Source organism: Castor canadensis, chromosome 7 (genome assembly GCF_047511655.1).
Source record: "Castor canadensis chromosome 7, mCasCan1.hap1v2, whole genome shotgun sequence".
Lineage (NCBI taxonomy): Eukaryota > Metazoa > Chordata > Mammalia > Rodentia > Castoridae > Castor > Castor canadensis.
Window position 1 is genome coordinate 67,000,397 of NC_133392.1, and position 13,496 is coordinate 67,013,892.

The window sequence follows — 13,496 nt, forward strand, 5'->3', positions numbered from 1 at the left end:
TTCTGTTCAGGATCTCAAAAATGCTTGCTGCCCAGGAAGCCATCTCTGCCTTGGCATGCCCTACATTGTCCCCATCTGGTACCCCCAGGACAAGAAAACAGCACTGCCCTTACTCAACCAACTAACGGAAATGCTACCAGGATGCCCACAAAGGCAACTGGCAAAGCTGTGCCTTTCAGAGGACTTCTTACCTGGGTGTGTGAAGGCCTTGGTATATGCCTACGTATTTGGTTCCCTATTCACTTCCAGATACCTTCAGCCCACTGTGACAGACAAGTGACTGCTTAGTTATGGGCACAGCTGTGGAGCACAGTGGCAAGCAGCCAGCCAGAGAGGCCCAACTTCCTCTTTCATTTGTCTGTACCCATACCCGGCCACCAGCCCTGTGTGCTAACATGCAGGGCAAAGTTGACTCTCTAGCAAGGTGAGACCACTCCAGCACCTCCTTCCCCTCCTACTTTGGTCAGCAACACAATGGACCCCAACCTTCTTTTGTCTACAAAAATTACATGGGCCCAGGGTTGTCATGACCAATGGCACCTCCATGCCAAGTTCACAAGCAAGGCTGCCCTTGGAACTTCTGACTTCCCAGATCCCAGCCCTCAGGGTTCCGCCAACTCTTCCCTGGCCCTAATGTTTGCTTCTGCTCCGTGGACTCAAAGACTGAGCCTCCCCTGTGGTCAGCCCCACCCTTGCCTACCACAGTGGATCCCACAAATGGGTAGTTGACATTCATCAGAAATGAGGTATGTATCACTGGCACAGTTGTATAGAAAGATGGATGGGGGCACAAATGGCTGCTGGAATCCAGGTTCTGGCAGACACATATTAGACAGAACCTAGGTTTGGATCACTTCTCACACAAGGACACTGTTCAGAGGCAAATTGTGTCTCTGACTCCTGGTTGTAACATGAGGAGAATCTCGTCCCAAGAAAAGATGATTATAATTCATTATAAAAATGAGATCTTTGAGGGCTGGGGAGTGGCTCAAGCAGTATAGGGTCTGCCTAACAAGCATGAGGCCATGAGTTCAAACCCCAGTACCTCCAAAAAAAAAATAGGATCTTTGGAGTCCAGGCTGCTATCATTCTCTAAGATCTCTAATGTGAGCGCTGTGACAGTGTCCAGCCCTATGACAGAGACTACCCTGGAAGGAAACTGGCTGGTCTTGCTCTGATGAATGACTTGACTTTCCACACAAGCAGAACCTGATCCCTGTTGCTCCTAGGTCTTGGTGTAACCTTCCTAGTCTATAGCAGAACAGATAAAGAGCAGAGAGGAGGTGGGTTGTCTATGGCTTTGGGTCTCTCCCACAGACAGCCCAGCCTTGTCACCCACCTCCAGGTCCAGCCTCAGTGCTGGCTTAATAAGGGAAGCCAGTACACTTGACATCACTTCCTAAAGGCCCTGGTCTCCACCCCAAGTCCTGCCCACTCCTTGAGAGGAAATACTAAGAAATGCTTTCCAGAGGACCCTATGTAGATAAAAATGGAATTTCCATTTCTGCTACATAAAGTCTCATTCATTCACAAGTGACACAGACTACAAGGGGCTGGATTTATGGTAGAATGACTGACATCTGAGTCCTGGTTCCTACATCATGCTATCATGCTTTGTCATACTTTAACAAGGACCTGATTTTGGTGATTTCTTTAACTGCTCAGCTTGGTTACAAAAACCCAGAAGCAGGACTTGAGTACCTGGCAGTCAGCAACTCCGAATCAGAAAATCACTGTCAGTGCACAGTGCTGTGATCTGGGTCAGTCACCCAGCTGCCATGGGCTGGACCCTAGTCCTCCCCACCCACAAGTCTAACCCCAGAAATGAGGACCAACAATCTAATACACAGATAAGAGCATTAGCCTGTGATCAACCCTGCCATGTAGTGAAAATATTCCGTAAATATCTGTAATGAAGGATATGCTACCTGGAATCCAGCCTAAGCCATTCATTCACTGATTCTGTCCCTGAGACAAGAAAGGATAAGTGAGGGCAGGACCTGACTATCTGATTTCACCTCAGAGCTCAGAGATCTGGCCAATCCTTCAGACCCTTACAAGCTTCACAGAGCACACTGCACTCTGCAATACTTAGGTTCCCACCCCATGTCATCTTAGCCTCATCTCCATCTTCCTATGAGCAGCCCACAACTTTGCCTAAGAGAACACCAAGGACCTTCCCTCCAACACAATTATCTCACCTGCCTGACAGGTCTTCTTGAACATATTCCCTAACCTTCTCCAAGCTGTTGCTCCAGACTCAAGAGGCAATGGTCCTGCCTTGAAAAGCTCCATAGTGAATCTTTAAAGGCAACATAACACTTGGAAACTCTGACCATGAGCTGGGCAGTCTGGTGGACACCAAGGACTCAGTACAAGTAAAACGCATCCCTGTGCTCAGGCCACCCACACCCTGCTGGGGAAGATGAGCAAGGACAGAAATCCCCACAACTCAGGGTGAGAGACAACAGTGTCACAGCCAAGGGCACAAGCTTGGGGTCTGATGAGCTGTGCAAGTCTCAGCTTCAGGACACACGTTGGTAGAACTAAGCAAGCTGTACAATACCAAGTGTCTGCGTTTCTTCTTCTGTCATATGAGAACAAGTATGGCACTGACACCATCAGGTTGTGGTCACAGTTGTGTGAACTGCCATGATGAAAGATGACATTTATTGTATTCAATAATCGATGTTGAAGTAGAGTGAAGAGATGCCCAAGGAAGGTACATTACTCGGTTTTCTAACAAGATCTTTTCTGATTCCCTTCACTAGGTTGGCACTCCATGCTCACTATAGGGCCTCAGAAAGTGTTCAGAGCCTTTCACAAACTCAAAACTTTAGGTTTTTCAATTCCAAACAACTCTTCCATTACTATTTATTTAAATAAACTCAAGAATTAGCCCATATGTCACATCCTCCAAGAAGGTTTATATGTCTTGAGGGCCGCCAGATGAATAGCTTTCCTGTCCTATTTCTGTTTCTTTGGCATCCAGGAGTAGAGGTCCTCACCCCTCTAGTTATAGCCTTTTCAGTAGGTGTATTTCATGCCTCCATCAAACCATAAACCAGTAAGGACCACTGAGCCTCACTCTGCTTTTATTCTTCAGGGCCAAGGCTCTAATGAGAGCATGACTATTAATAAGCAGTGATGTTTCCGTAGGGAGACACTCTAAAACTGCTTTCTAAAATCTCCTTCTGCTGGCGCATAAGCCAGAATGGCCTCCCAGAGCCTCATTTTTATCAAAAATAGAAGCCAGTCTGACCAGTAAAATAGGATGTCCAAGTCAAGCAGCAGGTTCATCAACACACATTCTCTAAACACCAGAGGTTTTCATCCAGAATTTTTCTGAAATCCAGATATAATGCTCTCCACTTCTGAATCTGATAGGAGACCATAAGTTTCATAGTCATCACTGGCAAGCCTATGTGCCAGATTTTGTCTTCAATTGTGTCATGGGATCACATGGTCACTCTTCTGAGCAATTCCCACTATGTTCTCTGTTCTGGGAACTGGGGACTGATGGAGTCAAAAACAATTCTAGCACTTAGACGCAGACTGTCGTATGCTGGATGGCCTGCTCTTGTGCTCCACATGAAACACGCCGTGGGTCCCTGCATGGGCCACACACCACTGTTCACATTCATGGGAGCAGAGACAAGAAGTCCAGTTTTAGATAGGTAACAATTTTGGTTCCATTTCATGAACAAAATAGAGATGCAACAATACATCAAACGACTTGAGCCCTCAGTAGCTGCTAAATGTTATTGTTTATTAAAAAGCTAATAATCCATTCCATTCTTTAAATTAAGCAAAAAGCCTCAGTGCAATAAATTAGAATTATTAAGCCTAATATTAATGGAGTGGAATCACGAAGGAGGAAGGGAATAAGTTCTCAGTTGTACATTTTTTTCCCTGCATAGAACATGGTCATAAAGAAGCAACAGGCAAATGGCCCAAACAACGTATGCTCATATGAATAAATGAAAAAATAAAAAATAAAAAAAAAGTTAAAAAGCAACAGGCAAAGAAATTCTTATGGGCATGTCAACGGAGTAGTTATTGGCCAAAATGTCGGCTCACTCCTTTGCTTAGCTGGCTGTAAATGTCTAAAGAGAGAGAGTTCCTTAAATTAGCCCTCCCTATTGCCTCCTAGCTCTGTTTTTATTTCATCTACTTTTATTGTTGAACTCATGTCTCTTTTCCCAGCTCAATAAAAACTGGCATCCCGCGTTCTAAATAATCTTGTACCAGGGTTCCAAACAAAGCACTGTTTGAACTTATTTTTCTGGACTAGAGCTCTCTGCCATGTGAGGTCCGAGAACCATCTCTGCTTGGAGACTCAACACCGAGATTGCGCCATCACACACTGCAGCAGGCAGGGTGCCTCCGTCGAGGCCACAGAAGACAGGCTTGTGTAAACAGGCAGTGTGATTTGAGAGGGAGAGATGAAACATTCACATTTCTCTCTAAACATTTTAAATGGGAAGCAAAACTCATCAGACAGGCTAAACCCTCTTCTACATTCTGAAGTGTCTAAACAAACTTTTCCCGGCAGTATGCACTTCTATGGCTTTGCACTGCTAGGACAAGCCAAGGGGACAGAGAAAGGAGCCTTATCTCATGCGCTTGGAGAGATCAAAGCAAAGAGAACAGAGCGGAGAGTGCCAGGGATTCTGCTCCACCAGCATTTCTCAGCCACGACTATCTGCATCCAGGCTATGGATTCCTGAGTACCTGGCACTGAGGACATCTTTAGCAGAGTTTGGTGAAAGACACCTAACAGGCCAGCCCTTGATAGTAAGTCCATACTTTGTGGAGCCTGTTTTGCTTCACAGGCACTTTCCTATCTTGTATAGATCATCAGGCAAACAATTCTTAGGTGCCTACTGAACACAGGGGCTAATACCAATCACCTGTCTCTTTGCCCTTGTCTTCATAAATATGAGCTACTCTTAAAAAATCATAATACTAAGGTCCAAATATGCCCACAGATGTTCACAGTTTATGTGGAGACACAGGAAAGGGTCCCAGGAAAAGATAAATATCACTGTACCCTCTACTTTAAGTTAAAGTTGTTCAAATTTTGGTCAGAAATATAACACTTAAGAAGTTTGTTAACAAAGAGACCTGGATTCTACCTTTGAAGATTCTATTTCCATGGGTCTAGAGTCTGGAGCCCTATATTTTCAACAAAAAATCACACGGATTAAAAAATAACAACATAAAACACAATGCTAAGTGGTAAATGAGACAGTCATTTATGTTAGCAAGGTCAAAGAATCCACCAAAGTCAGACATAAAAGTAGCCTGCAAGGGTCCAATAGGAAGCCAATAGGCCAATAAGAAAAACAGATAGGCTGAAGAACTCAGTGAGGGATGGGGTACCAGAAAAACTGCCATATAAATGTAGAGGGCATATAGAAAATTCTGGATGCAGCAGAAGGCTTCACAGGAATGAGAGAGAAGGACAGATAAATAGGTCATGACCAAAGTAAGGAGACTGTGAATGACCACAGAGTGTGTACTTCAGCTGTTAGGAAGGTTGGGGCAGGAACATCCCAGACAGAGAAGCCCAGTCGTCAGTGTGGTGAGACTCATCACAAGACTAAAAAAGCTAGGCATAGGGTTCTAGTAAGATATTTGAATGCCTTGTTCCACCCTCACTGCAGATCAGACAATGTTATGTTCTTTCTATAGAGAGAAAACTGGGCCACAAAGTGGCCTAACAGTGGGAGGAACACTGAGGGAGCCAGAATAGCCAGGTGGCTGTGCTCATTTTTGACAAATCTATCCACTACATTTCAAAACTAATCAACATATATTTACTGAATGCCTACTACAGGCAAGGCAGAACAAGATGCAAAGACAAATGAAATACCATTCCTGTTTCCAAGAAGCTAACCCACTAGTGCAGAGGCTGGCAAAATTGTTCTGTAAAGTGCCAGATTGTCAATATTTTAAGATGGGCAAGGCAGTCAGTCTTGTAGCAATGACTCACTTCTGCCATTGCAACACAAAACCAGCCTTGGATATACATAAACAAGTCAGTGCAGTTGTGTTCCAATAAAACTTTATTTATAAAGTAAGGCAGTAGGCCACATTTGACCTACAGGCTATAATATGCTGACCTCTGATTTAGTGGGTAAAACAAACTCATGCATGACCACTTATAAATGAAAAGAGAAGGGTTATAAATAAAATGACCTTGGAGCCCTCAGGGAAGACAAAGTAATCTGGCCAGACATGGCTAGAGAGGTAGTCCTGGAGTGGGGCAAGTCACTTAGGTACCAGTTAAAATGACTGACTTGAATCAGAAGTATACTGAGGGTCCCGTCTTCTCCAACATTTGTGACTTGCACCACCTTCCCACCCAGAATCTTCCAGCTGTATGTGGCCTCACCAGAGCTTCCTAATGCCTTCCATCACCTTCAACAACAATTTTTTGAAAGGAACAAATCCTCCTAAATGATTTTGGAAGTTTGAACACACATGTAAACTTCCCTACCCTCACTGTGTTAAGTCTAAACGTCATTTAATTATTTAACTTCCTGAAAGCTTTCTCCCTCCTTCATAGAACTTCTGCCTCCTGAAAAGGACCTGTCTGCTTTCATACCAGGCTCTCTAATGAGACTCAAATGTTCTACTTAACCAAATGCTGGCCTCAAGAAGAACATGAGAAAGCAAGGGTGGCCTTACACTCATCTGCCCCTGCTGTTCTGGTGCCAGATGAGAAAACAGAAATAGAGCCATGGAGTCCAACAGCAACACCTCCAACCGTGCCAGCAGGCAGGGAGTAGGGCTCAAGCAAATAAACACACTAAGGCAGGCTGTACAATACAGGACACATCCAGGCCTCAGAGTGACTTCATATACATAAGCCAAGGTCAACTCAAAGCAAAGAATTAGTCAGCCTCCTTTTCTGGGGGCTCAGAGTCTTCTGACCAAGATCTCTCATGGTACAAAGGCTGGACAAGGCCACAGTGAAGCCAGATGCCAACAGAGCAGAGGCAGGAAAAAGGCACCACAGACTATATGTGGTGGCAGTGAGCCACCACACTCACCCCACTCAGGTCTGAACTCCTCCTCCTCCTCCATGAAAACTTCCTGGCTCCTGATCGTTGGCAGTGACCTGCTTCTCCTCTAAGCAGCTAGAGCAATGTTTCACCAGTCAGCAGGGTGATGGGACCCGCAACACCAGAACCACTGGGAAGTCAGAAATGCAAGTTCTCAGGGCCCAGCCCAGGCCACTCTGATGGTGGGACCCAGTAGTCTGTGTTAGGGTTAGGTACACAGGGCTAGGAAATCAGAACATCTGAAAGAAGCTGCAGAGCCCAGGCAGCCCAGTCACCCTTCAGGGATCTGCAGGTGACAAGCTCTGTGCTTCCCACATTTCAGGATGAGGCTCACAACCTCTTCCATCCACTTAGCAAATATTGACTGACCATGGGTGCCAGGCACACACAGATCATGAACACTAGCAAACCAGACAGACGGGGACCCTGGCTGTGAGGGAGCTGACATTGCCACTGAAAGAGAGACCCAGTAAACATTAATAAAATCCACATATACTAACTATAAGAAGATAATCAGACAAACCCAAATTGAGGGACATTCCATGAAAACCACTAAACAATACATTTGGCAAATGTCAAAGACATGAAACATACGGAAAGAAGAGTGACACATGGGTGGAGACCAAGGAAATATGGCAGGTAGATGCAATGTGGGATCCTGGACTGGATTCTGAAAAAGATAAAAGGCATTCATTGGAAAATAGGATATCCGAAGGTATGTACTTTGGTATTCAGTTTAATACCAATGCCAAACCATTGGGTTCCAGCATTGTTCCACTTATGGTTGCATAAGATGTGGACATTAAGGGAAGCTGGCCAGAAGCTGCACAGGAAGTCTGTACTAATTTGCAGCTTTTTTGTGTAATATTTTGGATGATGAATCCACTCCAGAAGAAGGGTCCAATGGGAAGGAGGTTTTCCACATTGCATGTTTAAACAGAAGCATGCCACCCATCTAGAAGATGCATGTGGGCAAACCCTGGAAGGAAACCCTGGACAACCTGTCATCCAGGGTGTTGCAAATGAGGCCAAAGTCAGTTTTTCCAGGATTCCTCCTGGGCCTACTCTTTCAGACTAATCCTGATAGCATCTGAATGCTAAGTTTAGGTGCCCCTTGGTCTTCTCTTGTGAGGAAGTCCTCCAGCGGTTGGAGCCCCCTGGAGAGTACAAAGTGAGTATACAAAGGAAGTAGGTGTCTAACAAGGACCAAGGTCATGAACCAGGGCACCTTCACTGTCTTGTTTATTCTAGAACTGCCATGGTCTCCTCATTACTGGCAAATCCCTTTAGGTCCTTTTTCCATCTTAGACCCCGTGCCCAACCTTCTTAGTAGCTGAGCTGTTCCTTTGAGCACTGTCCAAATTTTCCAAGACCCTTGAGCAGTGGAGCTCAGAATAAGGTCGGTGTGAGCAAGCAGACATGAGTCAGGCTGAGACTCCACCTAATGACTAAGGATAAACTGCCTACCCAACACTCCCAACTGCCAGCCCTTCAGAAAGGACAGGGCACCATAATCCAAAAGCAAAACAGGCCTCTGCTTAGAGCTGACGTCCTGAAAGTCCCGAGTTCTAGGGACCTGGACTGAGTCTCTCCATCTCCAAGTGCCAATTCACCATCTATAAAGTAATAGGTTGGGAGAAGGTCATCTCTGTTTTCACGCTGCATGCATAGGAAGGTATCAAATGAAATAATGAAATCGCCCACGGTAATTGCAGCTGTGAAGTACAACATGGGGTCACCATGGTGGCAGTGATGAGCTCTAAGGGCTCCTACCCCACGTGAATCATAGGGATTGCAAATGGCAACTGTTACTATTAATATAATAATACCTTAAGTTGCAGAGTGCTTCTCCATTTACAGGGCATTTTTATACACATTGTCTTAGGTGATCTTCATAAGAACCCAGTGAGAGCAACAGGAGAGGTGTCATTTCTTTTGAACAGATGAGAAAACCAAGTTCAACGGCCATTGGATGAGGAATGGCAGTGTTGGGCCCTGAGCATGTGCTATGTGATGCTTCATCTTCTTTCTGTTGCTTGTTGCTGTCTTTGCTGCCACAGGGACCCATGCCACTGCCTACCGGTTTTGACCAGGTTAGTTCAAGGCATCCCCGCTATAGGGAAACCCAGGTGTCCTCCCTTGAGGAAAAGGCACCCACAGAATGCCCTGAGCTGCTTTGGCTCCGTCCATCTGGGAGCACATTCCCTGTCGCTCACAATAGAGCGGGTGAGACATCACAGCTGAGTTCACTCCAACATCAGATGTCTCTGAACTTATTCAAGAAAGGGAAATGCGAGCATGAAGAAAAAAAAACCAATTTCAAGGACAGTGCCCCTCACACATAATCAGAAAGGAACAGTGACCAAGGTGAGTGGCCAGCTCCCCTGGAGGTGCCATGTTTCTAACAGTTGTGCCCCACATGGGGGCACACTGGCTAAGCCTTCCTACCAGGAGCAAGCTTGGTACCCTTTGCCACTTAGCTGCTACACTCAAAGGGCATAAGACAACTTCTATTCTTGCCACTCATAAGCATAGAGGATGCAGGCCAGTCAGCCTCCACTTTCCTATCACTATGCAGCCCCACTCTCCCATGTCTAATATATGCAAAGCCTGGCCAGGCAGGCCCCAAGTGGGTGACCACTGTGTGTGATGCTAGAAAGGGCCAGCAGCATGACAGCTCTGCTCTTGAGCTTACTCTGCACATACTGATATCCATACCTATGCACCCAGCCTCGCATAGGATACTTACTCCCTAGGCATCAGCCTCCATGGTGGTCAAAAGCACTGACCTTACCTCCTCTCAGAGCTGTGAGGGCAGGGTGACATTGCACTGGAGGACACACTTTGAAAACTTACAATTTCCACATGGGAACTAACAGACCAGGGCACACTATGCACCCAGAGTCAGAACTGCTGGCGAGGCTCATGGCTGACCTTCGTTCTTCTGGTTCTATGGATCATGAGACTGAGTCCTGGCCAGGAGGATATGGGTAGAGAGTCCAGCCCATAAAATTCTTGCCCACACAATTATTTTCTCTCTTCTCCCTTCTGCCTGTAGAAAACCAGAGGATGCTGGTTCTAGACAAGGCAGGCCACAGCCAGCAGGAGTCCACATTCCCCCACTGGACACTTAGGAGTGCCTCGCCAGGAACACCCATGTTGGTGTTACAGAATCAATGCAACAGAGGCGGAAAACACCCTTTTACTGTGCTCCTGAAATTGGGGTCCTGTGCTATGGCTGTTAGGCCACCTGGACTAGCATAATGACCTTACAGAGCAAATGCTTAGAAAACTCCTACAGTGCTGTTGTAAATTCTAGCAAATGGATAAAAGGGTTTCAGTAGCAGACAGCCAAGCCTCCTCATATTTCCTCAAGCCAATAATGGGATAAAAATGAGACCCTATAAAAGATGTGTCCAGGCAGAAGGACTCCAGGGCCCAAGTTCTCTGTTATGTCTGTGGTTAGCCTGTTTGAGAAAGAATAGAACAACACAGGTGTCAAATGCAGCACAGACCTGAGTTTCTTGGGATACAGACGTCCTTTTCTCAAACTTCTAGATGTCCACTCCTGACTATAAACCTCTAACTAGTCAGACAGGTTATGTTAACTTATCACAGTGGCAAATGCCCACATAATGTGGACAGGCCATGCTGAAAGGGATCAGATAAGAGATCAACCATCCATTATGGAAAATAAAAGGCAGGGGGGAAGGACGTGACAGTTCACAAACATAAAACAGAATCAGCTTTTGGACATTAGAAAAGATGATCACCCTAGGTTATGAGAAAAAAATACAAATGAAATGACAATGTGATATGATATTTCATGTATCAGACTGGCAAACATCAAAAAAAAAAAAAAAAGGTGTGACAAGCTCTTGAATTGGGCTTAGGGAGAAGGAGTTCACCTGTACTATCCATGAAGAGGAACTCTGGGAACCTCTCCAGAGGCCAACTGATAGTACTATCAATATGTAGACAGCAAATCCCTTTTGATTCAGTCAGTTCTACATCTAGAAATGTACCCAATATATATCCTGACACATGTGCAAAAAGACTTATGCACAAGGTTGTTCATTGTTTGAATTATAGCAGATGGGAAGCAGCCTAAATGCCCGACAGTACAAACCACATGAGTACATTAAACAGATAAAAAGTCTACCTCAGTGTTTACAGGATCTTACTCTGGAATATCCCGGATGGAAGCAAGGATAAGTAGGCACCAACATATAGGCACCTAAGTCAGGACACTGTGGAAAAGCCTTATCCTTAAGACACTCCAGGAACTCGATTCAATATTTGACAAGGTGTGAATCTGTTTCTGTGCACTTCCTCAGTGTTATGCTTATTTTAAGTACATGGAACATTAGCTGTAATGCAAACAACACAGCAACAGCTGTGTTTTCATCTTCTTGGCTTTCCTGACGTCACCACCAGCAAATACAAACTCCAAAAATTAGCAAATGCTGTTGTCCCCTGAAGCACAGAACCACTCACCTTCCCCCAGAGGAAGGATTCCAAAGCTGTCCCTTATTGTAGGGGTGATTCTTCCCTCTTCCCAGAGTAGCTACTTAGCAATTTTGGAACAAAGTCAGGCATCTGAAAGAGAGCTCTATCCAAAAATTCAGCTACACCTTCTGGAGAGAAATCTAGCAGCATCTATTAAAAACAAATATATACACACCCCTTTCCACTTATAAATTCCTCTCTCTAATACATAAAATAAAGCACCTGATTATAAGATAGCATGCACAAGGCTGTTTACTACAACACTGCTGGAATGGGGAAAGAGACAACACCTTGAAAACAATCTGAAAGTCCACTCAAAGAGAAAAGCGGACTAAATTATGGTCTACTTACACCATGAAAATTCTCTGATTGTTTAAAGGAATAAGACCTATATCTATAGATCTGAGGAGATGTCCGTGATGATTATTAAACAGCCAAATATAAGTTGCAGACAAAAGTTTCTAATAAGATCTCATTTCCATTAAACAATAAGAAACCTCTATACAAAGTCCACAAGATCCTCCCCACTCTGTCCTCCTCCAACTCCTCCCTCTTCTGTGAATTCATTTCCTACTGTTTTTTTCTGCCTGTTCCTGCTCCAGTTGACAGGACATATAACCAAGTACCATCCAATCCCACCCTCAACCCCTCAATTAAAATTTCAAAAGAGTGGAGGGGGTCTGTTCCAGATTTATTTTTCGCTAAAGCACTTACCATTGGCTGGCACTTTAGACACTTCACCATGAGATATTTCAACCCTCTAGACTGTCAGCTCTATGAAGGCAGATATTTTTGTCTCTCTTGCTCCCTGAGGCATCCCCAGCCCCTAGCACAGCACAGACATTCAGCAAATCTCCCAGGATGGATGGATACCCTGCTGGCACATCTTGACATGAGCCTGGGAAATGAGTGGAAGTGTTTACTGGAGGTTTTTCCTAGGAGAGGCACTATGGCATCCAAGAACCATGGAAGTGGAATAAGAAAGACTACCATTTCTTTAATATTACAATTCCACCAATTGTAGTGAATATATGCTACTTTTATAACTTTCAAAAAGGCTTTAAGTAAAATTAAAAGGCAAAGATGTAAATCAGGCTAAGAGGAGGTAGTGTGGAGGGACAGAGAGGCAAAATATAGAGAGAGGGAACCCAGATCAAGCCTCACAGCTCCTTGCTCATTTCCTCCCTCCATGCATGGTGAGCCGGGCATCTTTGGAGGACAGCCATGCCTTTCTAACAGCACATGCAGCAAGTATACAAGGAAGGCTGAGCTACTGCTCATAAAAGAAATCATAGAGTACATGCTAACCCAAATACAAATACTCCTGGACTGTTCCTCCCACCAGCTTGGCCACTATTGGAGATGGATACCCAAAAACTGGCAGGACGAGATGCATTGCTGGAGGCCGACAGTAAGATCTAAAGAACGGCAGTGAACGGGGAGGTCACAGTTGTATCTCCTCACTGAGTGACCTTGGGCAAGGTTGCTCAAAAGGCTCCAGGCCACAAGCTCCTCCTCTGTAAAAAATCACCATGAAGTTGTCTGTCTTGCCCAGTGGGCTCAATGTATGTGACAGTGCTTGAACACCCTGGATCCACCCCCAGACGCTAGATTACGTCAAAACCCCAATCTACATACAGCCTTGTGTCCTCACTGAGTTTCCATTTCGTTGCAGTTGGTCTATTAGAAAGCCATCCATTTTTATAGGTTTTTTTATTAGCATATATTAATTGTAGAACAGGAGAGTAGCATGGTGCTACTTGCATATATAGAAAGCCATGCATTTTTTTATTTGACCTGTGGCCATCTGCCAGAACTCTGTTGCTCCTAATAATTTACAGATTGAGAGTCTAGGGTTTCTTCCAGTCACAAGACGAGATCACCAGCAAATAAAGACACTACTGTCTCATCCTC

General features: G+C 44.9%; 1 protein-coding gene across 38 annotated transcripts in view; it reads right to left on the minus strand.

Annotated features, from left to right (window-relative positions):
- The window catches only part of Kcnma1 (potassium calcium-activated channel subfamily M alpha 1), a 718,079-nt gene that overhangs the window by 667,057 nt on the left and 37,526 nt on the right, over positions 1 to 13,496 (minus strand). Inside the window, exon 1 of one of the 38 annotated variants that reach the window (XM_074079262.1) lies at positions 7,062 to 7,435. The exons of the other annotated variants lie outside the window; for them this stretch is intronic. The gene's annotated coding sequence lies outside the window, so the exon portion shown is untranslated. Of the gene's footprint in view, positions 1 to 7,061; positions 7,436 to 13,496 lie in introns of those variants that run through there. 38 annotated transcript variants of the gene reach the window in all.